This window comes from Coregonus clupeaformis, chromosome 13 (assembly GCF_020615455.1).
Source record: "Coregonus clupeaformis isolate EN_2021a chromosome 13, ASM2061545v1, whole genome shotgun sequence".
Classification (NCBI taxonomy): domain Eukaryota; kingdom Metazoa; phylum Chordata; class Actinopteri; order Salmoniformes; family Salmonidae; genus Coregonus; species Coregonus clupeaformis.
Genome location: NC_059204.1, coordinates 38,407,626 through 38,429,279, shown reverse-complemented (window position 1 = coordinate 38,429,279; position 21,654 = coordinate 38,407,626). Strand labels below are relative to the sequence as shown.

Sequence of the window (21,654 nt, the reverse complement as noted above, 5' to 3'; positions counted from 1 at the left end):
CAACACTAAGAACTTACCGAAACATCTCAAGTGTTTCTGAGTGAAGGACCAAGAGAAAAGGGATGAGAAAAGATGAGAAGTTGAATGTCTAAAATCACACTTTACAGCTTGTTTGTGCCTCCTTGTACAATAGCCTGTAGTAAACATAGCTAGTTAACTTGGTTTGTACTGTTTTTAGCATTTTTAAGATAGCTAGCTAAGCTACTTGACCAGATGACGGAAGCTTACTTTATCGACTATCTAACTACTTTTTGGTGGACTGCTCTTTTAAGGACATTCATTTCTCAAATTACCTGAACTCGCTCTGTTGAGAAATGGTCACCAGAATCAGAGATTATGCTACAGGACTGCTTTGCTAGCACTGATTGGAATATGTTTTAAGAGTCCGCCGATAACATTGACAAGCTAACTACCTCCGTCACAGGCTTCATTAGGAAATGCATCGGCGATGTTGTCCCCATAGTGAAGGTTCGCTGTTTCCCCATCGAAAGCCCAAGGATTAACACAGAGGTTTGCACTAAACTAAAGGACAGGGCTATCGCACACAGGGCTATCGCAGACAACCCTGAGGCTATGGCTGAGGACAGGAACAAGTACAATAAGTCCGCTATGACCTCCGCACAGTCATCAAACGAGCAAAAGGACACAAGGTGGAATCATACAACACAGACTCCGACGCCCGCCGCATGTGGCAGGGGCTACAGTCCATTATGGATTAGAAAGGAATATCCAGCCATAATCTGCCCAACGGTGCCTCTCTACCAGACAAACTCAATGCATTTTATGCACGCTTCGAAAAACACAACATTCTGACGGGTGTGAGGGCCGTCACCGACCCAGAGGACTGGGTGAACTCGCTTTCCGAGTAAGGTCTTTAATCAGTTCAACACTCCCACAAGGCCACAACCTCTCCTTGTCCCAGTCTGTAATCCCCACGTTTTAAGATGACCACCATCATTCCTGTTCCCAAGAACTCTAAGGCTTCATGCCACAATGACTACCGCCCTGTAGCACTCACTTCTGTAATCATGAAGTGCTTTGAGAGGCTGGTTATGGCACACGTCAACTTCATCATCCCAGACACCCCAGACCCACTCCAATTTGCATACCGTCCCAACAGACGCATAGACGACCCAATCTCAATTGCACTTCACACGGCCCTCACCCACCTAGATAAGAGGAATACCTATGTGAGAATGTTGTTCAATGACTACAGCTCAGCGTTCAACACCATTGTCCCCTCCAAGCTCGTCACCAAGCTTAGGACCCTGGGACTGAACACCTCCCCATCCACATCGACGGGGCTGCAGTGGAGCGGGTCGAGAGCTTCAAGTTCCTCTGTGTCCAAATCACTAAGAACTTAAAATGGTCCACACACACACAGTCGTGAAGAAGGCACATGACGGCATGTGCCCTCAAATCCTCAAAAAGTTATACAGCTGTATAATTGAGGGCATCTTGACTGGCTGCATCACTGCTTGGTATGGCAATAGCACCACCTTCGATAGCATGGTGCTACAGAGGGTAGTGCGGACAGCCCAGTACATCACTAGGGCCGAGATCCCTGTCTTCCAGGGCCTCTATAAAATCGTTAAAGACTCCAGCCACCCAAGCCATAGACTATCTCTTCTTCCGCATGGCAAGCGGTACCAGTGCATCAAGTCTGACACCAACAGGCTCCTGAACAGCTTCTATCCCCAAGCCATAAGAATTCTAAATAGTTAACTAAATAGCAAACAAAATGGCTACACGGACTGAGTTGACCCTTGTATTTTATTAAAATTGCACTGTATCTATGCACACTCATGCACACTGGCACTCCAACACACACACAAACACTCACTTCATCATTTGTTCACACATACATAATATGCACATACATTTATACTAACTCTACACACATGCACACCCACTTACATACAATCATCATATACGCTGCTGCTACTCTGTTTATCATATATCCTGATGCCTAGTCACCTTACCCCTATCCCTGCACATCCCTGCACATTGTAAATATGGTAGTGGAACTGGAACTGACTGACCCTGTATATAGTATGCTGACTTACTTTCATGTGTGCTTCTTATTTCTTATTTTGTTTCTTGTGTGTTTTTGTTATTTTTGATTACTGCATTGTTGGGTTTAAAGCTTGCAAGAAAGGCATTTCAATGTACTTGACATTAAAACTTGAAACTTGGACACTTCTTCCCTGCACAGCTGTGTCTGTCAAACTCACTGGCAGGGGAAGATATAGTAGTTGATACTACACAGAAAAATCACCAGTGTTAAATTCACAGTGTCAAAAGTGATCGACTCCCATAGAGTTGTTTTAGCAACTGGCAGTGCCAAATGACCCCTAGCGTCAGTGCTGATAACTGGTGTTAATTGCTAAGGTATAACATTTTACTCTATTAGTGTAGACTTTTACTCAGTAAGTGTAAACATCATGACAACCCCGCCCATAAATTCAGTTTCTGCGTTAAAATTTTCTCGACGCCATTGTTGGATCAACAAAATCCTAATTTGTTCCATGCAAAAGTGAGTTTTAAACAATTATTTCTCTTATATTATTTAGCTGTTTTAATTTAAATACTTGATACTTGGTTGTCAGACTGCAGTGTAACATAAAAAGTCTTAACAGTTTTGATTGTGTGTGTACAGCTAACGTTAGAGTTAGTTGCATTTCACTTTTTGCACGTCTTTACTAGATAGCAAGCATGCTAGTTAACAAGCTCACCCATGTCCTGTGCAGTTAGTTTGCTCCACTTGGTGGTTCCATGGGCGCGTGTCTCATTTCAGCACCAAGCTTTTTTAGCCTCATGCTAGTTTGTTCTCTTTATTTCAGCTGCTTACTATATATTGAGAACTAATCTGATTAAGGTGAGTTGTTTATTTAGCCAAATTATAACTGAATGTTAGACTTGTGGGTTATGTTTTAGATAAATATTGTGGCCATTACATCGGCAGCTAGCTAGTCTAGCTAACTGCGTTTCCCACTCGCTTTATCACCAGTTCATTTTGGCGGTCTTGTAAGACTGCTCCTAGAACATGACAACATAATACAGTGACTAGCTGGAATTATGAGTGTATTTTTACTGGACTAATTAGCCCTTGGAGGTTAAAGTGGAATGTTTTGTGAGAAATAAATTGTCTTGCACGAAACTAATGTTTCGTTCTTTGTCTCATTTGTTTCAGATTGAACAGGATTTTGTGCTGCTGTTTGGAGAGGGAACATCAGCCAAGTTTTTGGAGAGGTGGCCAACTACATTCAAGCAAAAGATCATCATGCTAAGCAAGACCCTAAGCAAGGCCACTCAGGGAGCTGAACTTCAGGAGCTGATCCAGATGGCAGAATCTGCAGTTGATGAGGGAGCTGACACTAATGCTGACGGTTAGATGATCATAATGTATAATTTATATTTCAAATAACTCTGAACTGTTAATGTCACTGATGATGGAATTTACCATTTTAATCAGGATCTCTTCTTTGTTTAGGATGGGACGGTGACCTTTCCTCCATCCTTCTCCTGCTCCATTTGATTCCTCCTTCATCACAAGGCCGCAAAAGACCAGGCAAGATGTCTGCATCCCGAGCTGAACAGCATCTTGTGATATTCCAAAATGTTTGTATTGGCATTCTTATTCTTGGACAGTGCTGCAGCCATTATGATGAGCTAATGATGGTGTTTGTTTTTGTCGTCTTCAAGCAGGAACCAGTATCCAGGAGCACCTTGATGCGATTGACCAGAGCCGACAACCATATCTTCTTGCAGTCGGGACCAGGAAGAGCAGCATCCATGCTTACTTCATCATCCTGGACAAGCGAGCCTTGCTGTGCAAGTCAACGAGTGCTCTTGGTGCCTTTGATGAGCTTTTCAAGACTCACTTAGTTTTTGGTACGGCTTACAATACAATGCTGCGCAACATGTACACCTTGTGTACAACATAGACATTGGGAAGGTTAAGGAGACTCCAAGGGTTGCTGAGCTCATAGCTAGACTCCTGCACTTATGATGATATGTTTTGTTTGCCATGCTAGTCATGGAAGTACCAACTTGCTCGTGAGGCATCTCAAGTTGATGCATGGAATGTGCCCTGGTAGAACTCTTAGACTAAAATGTGGTCAAGCAGATTGTTGTCGTGTATTTGGTACGTTTTCAGGCTTTAGGAAGCATTTGAACAGGGCACATTCCGGAGACTGTCAAATTTAGTTAAACGCTAACTTGGATGCTAATACAGCTGTTGATAATCAGCCAAGTAATGCTGATTTTCCTTCAAATTCTAGTTGTAACCATGTTGTACCAATATCTAACAAGAACACACTTGATATGTGTGCATCTGCTATTGCACAACTGCAGGCTGCAGGTGTAGGTCAGACGACTGTAAATACAGTGGGGGAAAAAAGTATTTAGTCAGCCACCAATTGTGCAAGTTCTCCCACTTAAAAAGATGAGAGAGGCCTGTAATTTTCATCATAGGTACACGTCAACTATGACAGACAAATTGAGGAAAATAATTCCAGAAAATCACATTGTAGGATTTTTAATGAATTTATTTGCAAGTTATGGTGGAAAATAAGTATTTGGTCACCTACAAACAAGCAAGATTTCTGGCTCTCACAGACCTGTAACTTCTTCTTTAAGAGGATCCCCTGTCCTCCACTCGTTACCTGTATTAATGGCACCTGTTTGAACTTGTTATCAGTATAAAAGACACCTGTCCACAACCTCAAACAGTCACACTCCAAACTCCACTATGGCCAAGACCAAAGAGCTGTCAAAGGACACCAGAAACAAAATTGTAGACCTGCACCAGGCTGGGAAGACTGAATCTGCAATAGGTAAGCAGCTTGGTTTGAAGAAATCAACTGTGGGAGCAATTATTAGGAAATGGAAGACATACAAGACCACTGATAATCTCCCTCGATCTGGGGCTCCACGCAAGATCTCACCCCGTGGGGTCAAAATGATCACAAGAACGGTGAGCAAAAATCCCAGAACCACACGGGGGGACCTAGTGAATGACCTGTAGAGAGCTGGGACCAAAGTAACAAAGCCTACCATCAGTAACACACTACGCCGCCAGGGACTCAAATCATGCAGTGCCAGATGTGTCCCCCTGCTTAAGCCAGTACATGTCCAGGCCCATCTGAAGTTTGCTAGAGTGCATTTGGATGGTCCAGAAGAGGATTGGGAGAATGTCATATGGTCCGATGACTTTTTGGTAAAAACTCAACTCGTCGTTTTTGGAGGACAAAGAATGCTGAGTTGCATTTAAAGAACACCATACCTACTGTGAAGCATGGGAGTGGAAACATCATGCTTTGGGGCTGTTTTTCTGCAAAGGGACCAGGACGACTGATCCGTGTAAAGGAAAGAATGAATGGGGCCATGTATCGTGAGATTTTGAGTGAAAACCTCCTTCCATCAGCAAGGGCATTGAAGATGAAACGTGGCTGGGTCTTTCAGCATGACAATGATCCCAAACACACCGCCCGGGCAACGAAGGAGTGACTTGGTAAGAAGCATTTCAAGGTCCTGGAGTGGCCTAGCCAGTCTCCAGATCTCAACCCCATAGAAAATCTTTGGAGGGAGTTGAAAGTCCGTGTTGCCCAGCGACAGCCCCAAAACATCACTGCTCTAGAGGAGATCTGCATGGAGGAATGGGCCAAAATACCAGCAACAGTGTGTGAAAACCTTGTGAAGATTTACAGAAAACGTTTGACCTGTGTCATTGTCAACAAAGGGTATATAACAAAGTATTGAGAAACTTTTGTTATTGACCAAATACTTATTTTCCACCATAATTTGCAAATAAATTCATTAAAAATCCTACAATGTGATTTTCTGGATATTTTTTTCTCATTTTGTCTGTCATAGTTGACATGTACCTATGATGAAAATTACAGGCCTCTCTCGTCTTTTTAAGTGGGAGAACTTGCACAATTGGTGGCTGACTAAATACTTTTTTCCCCCACTGTATATGAAGAGCCATCCTCTCTTTTCTAAAGAGAAAAATGCATTGCAAATTCAACTATTTTATGATGACTTTGAGACTGCTAATCCATTGGGATCAAAAAAGAGTATTCACAAGTTGGGAGGTATATACTTTACTTTGCGTCATTTTCCCCCAAAGTTTAATTCCATTTTGGTAAACATTCACTTATGTGCACTAATCCATACCCAGGACCTTAAAACGTATGGATTTGATTCCATTCTTGAGCCAATAGTAAGCGATTTGAAAGTGCTTGAGACTGAGGGTATTGAAGTTCCCGTCTTCAGTGGTCGTATACATGGCAGTATTGTCCAAGTAACTGGAGATAATCTTGGTATACATTACCTGTTTGGTTTTGTGGAATCATTTAGTGCTCGTTATTGTTACCGTTTTTGCCTCACTGAGAAAGTGGATTTTCAAACTGTGTTCTCTGAGGATGACCCAAGAGTGACTTTACAAACAAAACACATGCACTCAGACCATTGTCAAACTATTCAGTTAAACCCAACACTACCTCATGTGTACAGTGTGAAGCATGCTTGCTTATTGAACTCTCTGCAGTACTTCAATACTACAGACAAATCTGTTGATATAATGCATGACATTTTAGGAGTTGCACAATGTGAGGAAAAACTTGTTACAGTATATTTATATACAGTAGTTTTTTACAATTCCTGACATTTAATCCTAGAAAAAATTCCCTGTTTTAGGTCAGTTAGGATCACCACTTTATTTTAAGAATGTGAAATGTCAGAATAATAGTAGAGAGAATGAATTATTTCAGCTTTTATTTCTTTCATCACATTCCCAGTGGGTCAGAAGTTTACATACACTCAATTAGTATTTGGTAGCATTGCCTTTAAATTGTTTGATGGCCACTCAAATACCTTGACTTTGTTGTCCTTAAGCCATTTTGCCACAACTTTGGAAGTATGCTTGGGGTCATTGTCCATTTGGAAGACCCATTTGCGACCAAGCATTAACTTCCTGACTGATGTCTTGATGTTGCTTCAATATATCCACATAATTCTCCTTCCTCATGATGCCATCTATTTTGTGAAGCGCACCAGTCCCTCCTGCAGCAAAGCACCCCCACAGCATGATGCTGCCACCACCGTGCTTCACGGTTGGGATGGTGTTCTTCGGCTTGCAAGCCACCCCCTTTTTCCTCCAAACATAACATTATGTCCAAATAGTTATATTTTTGTTTCATCAGACCAGAGGACATTTCTCCAAAAAGTACGATCTTTGTCCCCATGTGCAGTTGCAAACCGTAGCTTTTTAATGGCGGTTTTGGAGCAGTGGCTTCTTCCTTGCTGAGCAGCCTTTCAGGTTGTGTCGATATAGGACTTGTTTTACTGTGGATATAGATACTTTTGTACCTGTTGCCTCCAGCATCTTCACAAGGTCCTTTGCTGTTGTTCTGGGATTTATTTGCTATTTTCGCACCAAAGTACGTTCATCTCTAGGAGACAGAAAGCGTCTCCTTCCTGAGCGGTATGACAGCTGTGTGGTCCCATGGTGTTTATACTTGCGTACTATTTGTACAGATGAACATGGTACCTTCAGGCGTTTGGAAATAGCTCCCAAGGATGAACCAGACTTGTGGAGGTCTTCAATAATATTTCTGAGGTCTTGGCTGATTTCTTTTGATTTTCCCATGATGTCAAGCAAAGAGGCACTGAGTTTGAAGGTAGGCCTTGAAATACATCCACAGGTACACCTCCAATTGACTCAAATGATGTCAATTAGCCTATCAGAAGCTTCTAAAGCCATTACATTTTTTGGAATTTTCCAAGCTGTTTAAAGGCACAGTCAACTTAGTGTATGTAAACTTCTGACCCACTGGAATTGTGATACAGTGAATTATAAGTGAAATAATCTGTAAACAATTGTTGGAAAAATGACTTGTGTCATGGACAAAGTAGATGTCCTAACTTACTTGCCAAAAGTATAGTTTGTTAAAAATAAATTTGTGGAGTAGTTGAAAAACAAGTTTTAATGACTCCAACCTAAGTGTATGTAAACTTCCGACTTCAACTGTACAAGAACAAATTTGTGACTGCTAAAGATGTGTACGGTAGAATTCAATAATTTAACTATGGCTTAACAGAGAGGAGAAATCGTCCACCTGCAGTCAAATTGGATGATGGGAGCAATGATTTGGGTCTAAATGCTATTAAGTCTTGGTGTCATCTCTGTAATTTGCCATTGATATTTGGTGATCTGGTACAGAAAGATGATAAATACTGGCAGCTGCTTCTGTTACTACTACAAATTGTAAATAGTGTGTTTTCTCCTATGCTAACAGAGGGCATGACTATCTATCTGAAGTACTTAATTTCTGAACATCATAGGCTTTTCAAGTATTTGTTTCCTGATAGAAATCTGTTACCGAAGCACCACTTCATGATACATTATCCTCGTTGTATAAGGAATATTGGGCCCATTCTTCACTCGTGGTGTATGCGCTACGAGGCAAAACATAATTTCTTTTAAAAAACAACTGAAGAGTTTCTATCCATGTCTCTATGACCTTAGCCAAGAAACACCAAAATTACATGGCATATAATTGGGAAATGTTCAGCCAGGATAGACTAGTTATAGGTCCAGGAAAGATGTCAAGGCTCAATGACCTGAAAGAAGGCCATGAGATTGCTGCCAAGTTGAATGTCTCAGTGCACACAAATGTTTTGTCAATTAAATGTGGAAAGCACCATGGCACAGAATATGGTCTTAAATGCCAGTATTTTACAAAATTAAGGCTATTGTTCTGAAAGAGGAGAATGTTTTTTTGGTTGGGTCAGCTCTTGAAACCATATGTTTTGATGATCAATTGCATGCATTTGTCATATGGAGCAAGGGATTTGTTGGACTACATTGTCCCCTACTGTCGCTTGATAACAGTTTAAGCCAGGGCTGAGACTTATGGTTTGGTCATAATAAACATATTTGAATGTTGAAACAGCTTTGCTTGAGTTTATTGTGAAATTCCAAGAGCTTTTACAAAATATAATACCATTTACATGGGGAGGAGTAAATAAATTAACACTGAATAGAGTAAACACATTTTTACTCTAATAGGAGTCACCCTAGATTAACACTAGTGAGTGTCAATATAACACTCAAAGTGTTGATTACCTCTTAATATTAAATTTGATCAACACCGGCCAGTGCAGTGTTACTTTTTTTGCACTCCTCAATTTAACACTTAAAGTGTTGATTTAACACATTCAAATTTACTGTGTATGTTGCAAGTTTGCTTGCAAAAATGCGAGCCAGACCTAGTTGATACAATGCTGCAAGTTCATTAGCAATTGCACACACTCAAGACCGTAGATAGATGATTGAAAGACAACTTGAAGTTTCTGGATGATTATGATGGTCATTTTATTTTATGTTCATGGTCGTTTCACGACTAACAATTACCGTTCCAGCCCTGAATTTAGGACAGAAAAGCTTGAATGACTTTAGATCACCCTAAATGAAAAGAACGCTTCTCTGACTCGAGTTCTCTTTCTTCATGGCTTTGTTGTAGACTGTAGACTTCACAGACATGACAATTTTAAGTATCTTTTAAATAGGGACAGTGGAAAAAGAGATCCACTAACAGTGGAATTAGAGAGAAAATAAAACGTATAATTTGGTAGCAATAGGCTAGCAGTTGGAGTAAAGACATGGCAAAGAGATGGAAAAAATATGATTAATGAATGTGCCTCTGCAATATGTGGCTGGGTAGTAGCCTAGCGGTTAAAAGGTTGGGCCAGTAACCAAAAGGTTGCTGGTTTGAATCCCCCAGCTGACTTAATGAAATATGTTGATGTGCCCTTGAGCAAGGCACGTAAGCCTAATTGCTCCTGTAAATCGCTCTGGATAAGAGCATCTGCTAAATTACTAAAATGTTTAAAAAATAATAATGTATGCATATTTCTCACACTAATGAAACATTGTAAACGGGGAAAAGGTGAAGTAGAAAGACAGACAGAGAAATAGAAAGAGGAGATGATGAGACAGATGTTTCCAGAGTGCCGTAATCTGTAGTCAGCACTCTGGGTCCTCAGTAAACTGCAGTAATCAGTGTTGTATACTGGAGCACCTTGATGCTGCAGACAGACAGCAGGACTACGGCCTGGGATGGATATGCTGTAGTTCTATGACACGCAGGCTGAGGCCATGAACAATTCTGCTGTTAAACACATAGGCAGGCAATAGAGCAGGTGTTACACAGAATAGATATGCTTGAAGATGGAGGAGTGTGAGGAGAGATTGCAAAGTGTGACATAACAGTGCATGTGGTGACATGCTGAGATATTGGAGTTTTTACAGTATGGTGACGTGGAGCCCAGTGATTTATGTGATGGGGAGATATAGAGGAGTGCTGTGTGAGATGGCACAGTGAGACATGCAGGTGTGTGGTTCATATGCCTGGTAAGGAGAAAGGAGACAGGTAAGGATTAAATGGCTCAGTCTGACAGTGCATTATCACCGCCTCATTACCATAATTGAATTAACCTGCCACCGCTGCCACCTGAGTCATGGAGAGCCTGTGCACTACACAAACACACACACACACACACACACACACACACACACACACAATAAGTATGCACACCACATAGGCCAACGCCCACACACATACAGGCACACAAAACAGATAAGATGTCTGCACACAGCAAGACCCTGTCCATGCTGATATCTATCTCACATGTACATGTCTTACAAGATTTCACAGGGTTCACATGCAGAGTCCCACATCAGGTTTCAAGTACTGTATATTACATTTACATTTTAGTCATTTAGCAGACACTCTTATCCAGAGTGACTTACAGGAGCACTTTCTTGCTGTTTTATTAATGTAGCTACTGTATCCTCAAGCTGCAATCCTGGTTTAGGTGTTCGACATCCACCTCCTGCTCTGTAAGCCATTCATAGGCATGAAATTGTAATGGAGAGAGAGCTGCAGATTGAGTAAAACGGGGATGCTGATTATCCTTTCCCCCTACCAGTCCTGTGACAGGGGGAAGCATTCCCTCTTACCCCCTAACAGATTGCCAATATCAGAGAGCAGGAACCATCACTACACCACAGCAGACAGATCACATGTAGGCACTGGGGCGTGAAGCAGGGAAGAGAATCACCTTTTTCACTCCAGTGCCCTCACTGTTCCCCCTCTCTCTCCCTGACTCTATCCTAAACCACAACAGAGACAGATACATCCCAGCACTCTGATATGGTAGAGGGATCAGCAATCATAAGGTCAGGGGCCAGGAAATCAAGGATTTAGTTTGAACAAAACCATATGAACTTTAGGAGATAAATGGAAGTGATTCCAGCAGAGCATATCAGCACATTAAAACACCTGCAACATCAGCAGATATTGGCTGCAGGCAAAGGTGCTCTACTACCACCAGCCAATGGTAAAGTAATGTCCTGTCTAAATCATGATATATACCACCAAATCCCACACAAACCACAAAGATCTGTATAGCATGAATTGCTAAATGCCTTTTTACATGGATGCCATCTTTCATCAAAGAATGACATTGAAATACATTGATGGAAGGAGATGGTATCTCTCTTCATAAACCAGGTCAGCACACATGAGAACAAATATAATTTCCCAACATTTCTCACACATCTCAGAGAGGTAGATTGGTGTGTGATGGCTGATCAGCAGGTGCCAGGGAGCGAAGAAGAGCAGGGGGTGAGTACAGGAAGTGTGTGTCACTGGCTATTTCCTTCTCAAGATTTGGAGATCAAATCAGTGAGCCCAGCAGTAGGTCTCCTGAGACACTGAACAGTGCTATTGAATCACACCCTCAGAGCAGAGGAGGAGGACACACACAAACCACACACACACCGATCAGGGCATAGGGCTGAGAGGAGACTGAACCTGGAACCGGGTGGATGAGGTGACAGAGGTACTGCAAACTCAAAGTGGATTGAATCAGGCTCTACCAGTGACAGACCCCATCACACTAGAGTAAGCTTTAGATCCACCTGTGAAAGACCTCATATCCAGACTGTGTCAGTGAGGAATGGGCCTGTCTGTAAGGAGACGGACAGGGAGACAGATGCAGCCACACTCCTCAGCCATTCTTATGACACTGCATTACAGGGGCTAACAGAGCGAGACAGGAAGTATTAAAACTATCGGAGAGGTAGAGGGATGCTGGGGGCCTGACGGAGAGTATGATGGACAGTCATAAGGCTGGGTAGGGTTAGTGAGAAGGTCTGTCGTCAGGGGTTACAGATGATGATCTGTCTGAGTGGCCTGCAGGCCACTGACCTCTGACCTCTTAGCTGATTCTGTTATGTCTGTGGATAGATGCTGGAACACAACACAACACACCATCGCAGCATGTTAGTAACACACACAGGTTTTAACACGGTTCTCACTCATCAGCCACACACAACATACACATCTTCCTCTCAGTTGACCAAACATGAATGAATAACCATCTCCTAATGGAGGGGGTGCAACTCAATATTAGGAAGGCGTGAACAGGAGCCATTTACTCATTGTATGTAAAAAAGTGTTGTTGTTACACAGTGGCGATTTTAGCATGTAATTCTTGGTGGGGAAAACTCCCCCCAAACATTTTTTTATGCATGCCAGCAAAGCCACTACACAACACAACACAACACTAAACAATACATTAATTGCATGATGATGACGTCAGTGATCTTCAGGTCGGAGCTCTAGAAAGAGGCCCGAGATCCCGACTTGCAATTCCGAGTTGGATGACCGTTCAACACTTATTTTCCCAGTCGGAGCTCGTTTTTTTCAGAGTTCCCAGTTGTCTTGAACTCACTGAAGTCATGCTGGATTGACAGCATGGCCAATGTTGTATGTTTATCCTTTTAAGCTTGAAAAAGAGACCCTTAAACCCAGACTTGGACCACACACCCACTCCACTGGATAGCAGCCTAGTGATTGCTTTGCAATGATTGCAGTTAGCCACTGATTCCTTCCACGCCACTCATTGCTGAATTTGCGATTTCCAACTTGTTGTGTAATGCTTATGTCCAATGAGTACCGATATGTTTTATCTATAATTTCTCTTCATTATTTTTCTTCATATTTTGTATTTATTTATTTTATTTAACCTTTATTTAACTAGTCAGTTAAGAACAAATTCTTATTTACAACAACGGCCTACCGTCGTTGACAAGGATTGAAAAGGATTTGCCAGTAGATTGATGACTGCTAACTTGCTAGCTAAGATTTTGAAAGTATGATGTTGACATGATCAGTCCAATCAAAGCTACTGTAGATGTAACATGGTCAATGACCTTGAGCCTTCTTGGATGGGCACTTCTTATGTAACTCTATGGCAGCACCCAAGGGGCTTGAATTTTCGAGCTCTACCCATTGATTTTGCTGTGACATAGTGTCCCCATGAGTGACAGAACATTGAGCCAATCACGACGCAACTAGAGAACATTACCAACCCCTACGCGCTGTATTTTCCGCTGGCTGCCCAACCACCACAGAAGGCACTGAGCTAGGCTGAAACACCTGCATTTTGGAGCTGCCTTACTCAAGAAAGCAAAAAAGAGACCATGTTTGTGTGCAGCTTTATTAACTCAATGATTTTTTTTTTTTTTTACATTGTTTGCAAACTGATATATGACACATATTAATGCCAAAATAACATGCAATACAGTCAAAATAATAATAATTTATAGCTAAACAGGTGGGGGTCAAAACAGGTGGTTGCCCTGAATGACGGGTCGCCACTGTTGTTACATATAAAAAGTGGACATCTAAGTCCATGGTAATCGAAGCAATACACTGTCTGTAAATCTGAATGAATGTGATTGTGAGCTAGAGAGAGTGAGACCCCAGGTGCTCTTTGCCACAGTGTGAGCTCTGGGCTGGGCTGAGCTTGCCAGGGACTCCAGGAATAAGCCCCATCTAAGTGAAAGTCCATTTGTCATTGCAGCCAATGCCAGCAGTGCAGAGAGTGTCTCTCTGCTGTGAAATTAAATATGAGGGGATGGTTTGGAGAAACGACTGCTTAAATGGAAATTCAATGAAAATGCACTCAATCAACAAGGGTAAAAATAAAAGGCCCAGCTGTCGTTATTCGACATTAAGGGGAAAACAACTTACCAAGTAGCCACACATTACAACAATGGCCTAGACAATGATAAGGTGGCATCTCGGCAATGGAGGTGCGCCGCTATCGATTCCCCCTAGGCGACCCGGGAGCAGAGTCCATGAATTACAACTCACTTCTTATGGCAATAGAGGAGGACAAAGTCCATCCATTGAACATGGGTCATTACCCAAAACATCCATCCCCTAGAACATGTGTACAAACTGAGTGGTGAGAAGCACAGAAGAGCAACCAGCAGATAGAGCCAATTGATTGAAAGGCCAGAGAGGTTGATCATTAAAATCGGCCCAAACCAAAACCATCCTTCATTCCCTTTGTCTCTTTTTGTCTCTCTTCTTCTCTATTTTTGCTTTGTTTCTCTCTGTGTCCATCTTCCTACAGTCGTTCTTTCACACTGTATGCCTGTCTTCTTATTGGCCATACTTTATCTACCCATCTTTCCTTTTTCTTTCTCTCAGCTGTTTTCTTTATCTTTGTCTCTATCAGTCTATTTTCTACCCTTCTTTCCTCCTCTTTGTCTTCTTCCCTTTAAACAATGTCACACAGCACATGCAGACAGAGACGATCATAGAAACAGGCTAAAGTCTGTGTCAGCTGTTCTTTAATTACAGCCGACAGCCCCCTGCCAAAAACCATTTGTACACTTTGTATTGATACTGAATATTGATGTCTGACAAGTTCTCAGCCTTACAAAGGCTTGTTTTCCAAGGCAAACTAACTTTGCCCCCACAGTGAAACATAAACACTTTCTTCCTAAATAACTACTCATAAATATTCATCTCTGTCTCTCTTCTTTGCTTAGGCTGAGATATGGCACAGCCAGACTGAATAAGCAAGCAGCCTCTCCACACCTGTATAATGTGAAATACGTTTTGCTTCTGAAAAGTGAGAAATTCAATAACGCTGGAGTGACGTGGCGTAGCAACAGTCCCTCAGAGAGAAGACACATCTCTCCAGGGAAATATGGACGCTCTGCTTAGAATAGTCTGGAGGGATCAAGAGAGAAACACACTTACACATACACACTCAACAAATACACACACTTTGCCTCTCCCAGTCTTGAATTACAAAGACATTTACACAAACACAAAATACTCTGAAAAAATGTGTATACGCAAAATAAGTGCACATTACTCTCTCAGTTTACTTTTTCATTCATGGTTTTAGACATTTTAGTTTCTCTGTCAGTCAATCCATCTGGCTGTCTCTCTCTCCGTCATTTTTAACCTCTTCTTGATTTTGTGCTTTTGCGCGTCAGTCCAAGTGAAATGCCAGTGGCTGTCCATCTCTGAGACAGACAAGTAGACAGGAACAACCAACATTTACCTTTGCAGTGAAATGAGCATGATGTGAAATCCCCTCCCAGACTTGTCTGTCAGTCAATAGTGGAATGAAATGACCAGTCCCTGCCTCTGTCAACTCCCTCTTTGTAATCATTACACAGCCAAGACACTCCCAGCTACAAACAAATTGTATTATGTCTCCATTAATAATGCATACCCACACTTTATTGAAATCCAATGCAGTTCCATATTTACATGGCTGGACATGCCCTGTGTAAGTCTGTGATTTGGATGAGTGATGTGTTGGCCATGACAGGCAATAGGAGGAGGTAGAAGGTAACAGGCAACACCAGTCATCTTCATGCTTCCCCCCATAATAGGAAGTGGGCAGGGCACACTATGCTTTATTGATAGAGGAAATCAAATAAAGACCTATTCCCAAAGGAGGGTCCAAGGGGTGAATCGTGTTTTGTGTAAGTTTCATTTGCTTCTTTTTTAATTGAATAAAACTGACAGGGTGAATAACCAGAGAAATCCCAATGTGTGTGTGTGTGTGTGTGTGTGTGTCTGTGTGTGTGTGTGTGTGTGTGTGTGTGTGTGTGTGTGTGTGTGTGTGTGTTGCACATGTTGTTAATGGTTGCCGTTCATACAAAGAGTGGTATATTGCTGGACCCGACCGCCTTGTCGAACTGGTAGCTACTGAGGTGAGACAGGTGGTCTCACCAACAGCACACATACACAAACATTGTCAGAGGAGCCTGGTTTGATGTTGATGATAATGTGTTTTCTTGTATGCCGAATAAGCCATTTATTGTTGTTGTGGGAGGAGACCAGAGGGAGGTGCTGATTTTGGAAGTGGGCTGCTCATTCAATTGTTACATGGAGCAGGCCTTATTTGACAAGCTCCTTAAATAGCAGCTCCTCATATCACACTTGGACAGCCTGGAATACAGATGCAGGTTGGTGGCATTGATATTTGGCAGTCTCTGCCACGTACATAGACTTACATAGACCTTCAGATTGCAGGCCTGCCTAAGAGAAGAGCAAAACAAGTGTGTAGGTACTGCTCTGTGTCAGCCATTATGCACAGCCTAGCTGTGTGGAGGAGAAGGTGCTTTTTGTTTCCTTAAGTGTCATTGCATCAACGGCCTTTGAAATGTTTGAATCCTTTATGATGTAATGTGATTTGTGGATTCCAATCAAGTATTTAATGTGTGTGTGTGTGTGTGTGCTCTGTTCCACTGCGGACTGTGAGAGGCAAGGGCAGGGCCTCAATGGGATATTGCAAAGAAACTCTGTAATCACAGAGAATTAAAAGGCCCAGGATAAAGGGACAATCCCAGAATTTTAATGAAGGAGAAGTTCAAGAGACATTAGGTTTAATTTTGTTCCCCATTATCCAGCACAACTGGTGTGATACATGTACTCCTCACTGATATTGTAGCCATTCTTTCCATTATATTATTGTGTGCCAAGGGTGACCAATGACTCAACTGAATCAAAGACAATGAGATTATTACAATCCATAGACACACAATTATCTTTTTCACTACTATAGTAGCATTCATTCTCTGCATCACCTGCCGTTCTACCTTTCAGCACCACAATGAATGGACAGCTCCTGCCGTAAATGGCTGAATGAACTCAGGAACTTTCTTTTGACATTTAGGATATTACACCAATGTGCATTGTACAACAAATTAGAAACTATTGACGGTCAAGTAAATTGTACAACAACTGCTTAGACATCTTTATTGTGGTTTTGCAAGGGAGCATTACATCTGTCATAGGCTATAGCCCAGCTATCTGACACATGGCTTGATTGACCCATGAAATAGCACGGTGAGAAGCATGGGCTGGCACTGGGATAATCAGTGTTTCATATAATATATCTTAAAAAGCAATACAATGATGCTTACTTTGTTCTCCAGAGATCTATTAACTAAGTCCTTCAGTGTTGGTTGCAAAACCAAATCGTATGGATTAGCCTACCTAACAAATTCAGGGTAGCCTATAGATTACACAGCCACACAACGTCGATGGCAAATCAATAAACTCTCATAAATTATTTTAATGAAACCTCAACGAATAAAAAAAGGCAACGAAAATATGACCTACTTTCTTAATGCCAATTCATTGCATTAGACAAACTGGGAGTGTAACCTATAGGAGCAAAATGAGTGACGTGTCTCCAAAGGACTCATGTAGCCTATACTCACACATGTAGACTACATTTAACACTCTCAGTCCCCCTTCTCTCTTTACACACACACACACACACACACACACACACACACACACACACTACTCAGATCAAAGTTTATCAACAGGTTGAGTCATTTTCTATCAAAATTCCTAGCCTAATAATTTTTGTCTTCACTACTTTACACCAATATAAGACGGAATTGATATGAACTTTTTAGACCACGCCACAGCCTATCACGTTGTCAAAAGATGTGTCAATTAACGTTGTCAATTAACTTCTGCTGCTTGTGAAAGTGGTTGAAGAATTCAAGAACTCACCCTCTTTTCGTCGTTATTCGGCTTTGTTTAGTTGTTCAATGCTTGTTTGATTTACAACTGGTCCATCCTTTCTGTAAAACGTTTGCAAATGTCCCTTTTTCCTGTTAAATGTCCTTGTATAGGCACCAAAAAGAGAGGAAATTGTGAAAAGAATAGAAAACGCTTTCAGGTGTGAGATAAATCAACAAGGCGGCCAAGCCTGAGCATTGAGAAAGGTCCCCGGGAGTAAAAACCTAATCCCGCTCTACCTGGGAATGCAGAGCCGCTATCAGATGGACTATAATGTGAGCTACGAGTGGCAGCGCATACAAATCACCACGCGCACCTTCTCCTGCGGCGACGGCGATCTGCCGATTTCCTCAGGGTCCTAAGGCTGCGCTAAGACAATTTGCTCTCACAGAGGCGACTTGGTTCACACACAGCTACAGTATCACACTGCAAATATTTTATGAAATATCGTAGACTGTGCTGGGCACATATCATGATAATGATAATAGATGTGTTGTTATACATCTATCCGTCCTCCTTTTCACTCATTCTTTGTCATTACATGGGTGGGTCAGATTGTTCATTGAAATGCCTGTGTGACTCTCTCTGCTCCATTTTGGACAATATTATGCTTATTCACCCTAAAATGTTAAAATGTTAATATATTTCTCTTAAAATGTCCAGTAATTATGCAAATCAGTTTCCTGTCAACCTGAGCATTTGTGTAGGCTATGAACTGGTATCTTTTAAGCCTGAGTTTTGAATCTTATGTTGGTGTATGACTTCATAAATTAATTCTAAATTACACATAATCATAAGATGATTTATGTGTGTCAATATTGAATATGATGTAATGTGACTCACATTAAGTCATGACCATATGAAATGGATTTCATATGGCACAAACAGCATGGGTGAATTTCATAGTACAATAAGTAGACAATGGAGTAGAAAGGTGATGATCATGTGTTGCGGGTAAAAACAATTAAATAATTGCCAATTAGATAACATCAACAGGAAATAGTAAAGTGTAATACTAAAGTGTAATACTAAAGTAATACTAATAATACTAATAATAATAATAATATGCCATTTAGCAGACGCTTTTATCCAAAGCGACTTACAGTCGTGCGTGCATACATTTTTTTTTTTGTGTATGGGTGGTCCCGGGGATCGAACCCACTACCTTGGCGTTACAAGCGCCGTGCTCTACCAGCTGAGCTACAGAGGACCACTAAAATGGCAATCTTCGCAGTTTAGCTTGAGTTAATGTTTGAGAGTTATTCTAATGGTTGTTTGTCAACTACACACATTGACAGTGTGAAAGCAAAAGTATTTGCATCCTATCTGGACCTAAACAGTAAAAATGCAAAATATTTTATCATCACTTGTTTCCCTGCTCAATGTGGAAATTCAGAACTAACATGGAATTCAAATATGAAGAAAAAACACTTATAATATTGGGCTGACAACGAGTGTGAGAGACATAGAGAGACACAGAGAGAGAGAATGTGAGAGAAAAACCAAAAGAGAGGGGAGAGACTGGAGAGAGACATGGGGAGAAAAGTAGAGTTCTGGTGAAGTTGAGGAAATAATTTTATGACAGAATTCTAAGTAGTTAACTTTATTTTTCTCACCTGTGGCGATTTAGCAGCGATCACCACATGCTAATCACAGCCTGGGCGACATATCCTGTTGAAAATACAGCCATTATGCTGAAGATCCAGGCCCTATACTTACACAACAACCCCAGCCAAGTCCACTGAACAGACCACAGACATCTAGCCTGACAGTTAAGACAACTCAATCTGTTACCAAATCAAATTTTATTTGTCACATGCTTATTTAGGGCCTTCCTCTGACACCGCCTGGTATAGAGGTCCTGGAGGGCAGGGAGCTCGGCCCCAGTGATGTACTGGGCCGCAAGCACTACCCTCTGCAGTGCCTTGCGGTAGGATGCCAAGCAGTTGCCATACCAAGCGGTGATGCAGCCAGTCAAGATGCTCTCAATGGTGCAGCTGTAGAACTTTTTGAAGATCTGAGGGGCCCATGCTGAATATCTTCAGCCTACTGAGGAGGAAGAGGCGTTGTCGTGCCCTCTTCACAACTGTGTTGATGTGTGTGGACCATGATAGATCCTTAGCGATGTGGTAACCGAGGAACTTGAAGCTCTCGACCCGCTCCACTACAGTCCCGTCGATCTGAATGGGGGTGTGATGAAGCCTGGAGAGACTCGGGCATCTAGCACAGCATCAGTCACACGACCAATGATTCCCAGTGGAGAGGCCAAACATCATCCACACCGGGAGAACACTGTAGCCCAGGGAGAGAATAATGTAGAGTGCTGTTGCACCATGGGAGACCATCCCTAAGGCTCTGTTTACACTCTGTTTACAACAGCTCATCCTGTGAGGCTCCTACACCACACAGCACAGCACAACACTACACATACCTGCAGTGATACCTGCAGTGAAACCAGCCTAGCGCAACATGGTGTCTTGTCAGTTTCTATAGCAATGAGGAGCAGCAAAGTTCTCTGCACCCCACTAGCTCCAGTCATAATCAACCATCTTGACTTTACCAACACAAAGACTATAATTGCATGATTTGTGACAGTAATGCTGAACAGGCCATCAGGATCAGCATTTCTAGGCAGTACGTCAAAATGTGCATGTCCCAATCCCATGGTATCTTAAAATGTTGCCTTCTAAGGTGGCTTCATTCGGGCGATTTTGAAGGCAGCATCCCATGTATCCTTCGCCGGGGAAGCTATCCCATAACACCTTGCCGTGCACAGAAAATTCGAAACAATTCTGAATTAATGGCAGACACAAGTCCCCGCTTTGGAGAAAAATTCCCAGAAGAATAAAGAATAACTTCAAGAAATGTAAGTATTATGTAGAAATGTTCAAATTAATATGAATTTTGAATTCTAATATTGAGTAACTGTTGTTTATCAGCCTGTTGCCAATCTAGCTAGCTAACACGTCGTACAGGATAGCTAGATAATGTTAGTAGGTGATCTTGTCCTGATTATCGTCTGTTTAGAGATTAACTAACCTAACTAGGCCTAATTGTAGATTCAGCAAATTGTCAATTGTGAAGACCCAGACAGTTTTTAAATCATGAATTGGTGAACTTACTTACTATGTAAAGACATGTAGTAAATCGTTTTTTCCCCATTTGTTTTCAGGGACTAAAGTGGGCACCTGATTGCATTTCACTTCATTGCATTGGCTTGGCAGGAGAAAACATCCCTGCCCAACTTGTTTGGAGGTAAGACATTTTTAACAACATCTGATGGGAAAATGTAGGAAATGCAGCCAGCTGTAGCCTGTTCATTCTGGGCTTGTTAGCCAGCCAATTTATTTGTGCATTCTGTAGATGAGTCTGTTTAGCAAGCTTGCTAGCTAGCTGCATGCAGTGTCTGTTTACCTAACGTTAACGTAATTAAAATTAGAGGCTGTTATTCTACTCTTACTGTGAACAACTGAACAAGCCTAAAAATATGCAAAACTGTTAACAAAACGATTGCACATTAATAAAGGTAGTTGTGGTTTCACCGACTTGAACCAGCACTGAAATCTGAGCAGAGAGGTTAGTTTCTCTCCCCTTGTCTCTTCTTGTTCCAGCTTGAAAGACATCTCACCCTGACACCCTGCAGATTTAAAGAACTTGTTGGGAACCTTCCAGCCACCAGGATAATCACCATATCCCAGGATTTTACTAAGGAGTGTGCAAC

The 21,654-nt window shown here is 41.8% G+C and overlaps 1 protein-coding gene and 1 long non-coding RNA gene across 2 annotated transcripts in view; one reads left to right on the top strand and one right to left on the bottom strand.

Moving 5' to 3' along the window:
- Window positions 1-18,183, bottom strand: part of LOC121579894 (roundabout homolog 1-like) — a 267,144-nt gene extending 248,961 nt beyond the window's left edge. Inside the window, exon 1 of the mRNA XM_041894856.2 lies at window positions 17,925-18,183. The gene's annotated coding sequence lies outside the window, so the exon portion shown is untranslated. The remainder of the gene's footprint in view (window positions 1-17,924) is intronic.
- Window positions 2,493-3,601, top strand: LOC121579895. Its single transcript, XR_006002958.1, has 4 exons — window positions 2,493-2,536; window positions 2,844-2,878; window positions 3,194-3,389; window positions 3,494-3,601. It is a non-coding gene; the product is annotated as an uncharacterized LOC121579895 (long non-coding RNA).
- Window positions 18,184-21,654: the final 3,471 nt, after the last annotated feature.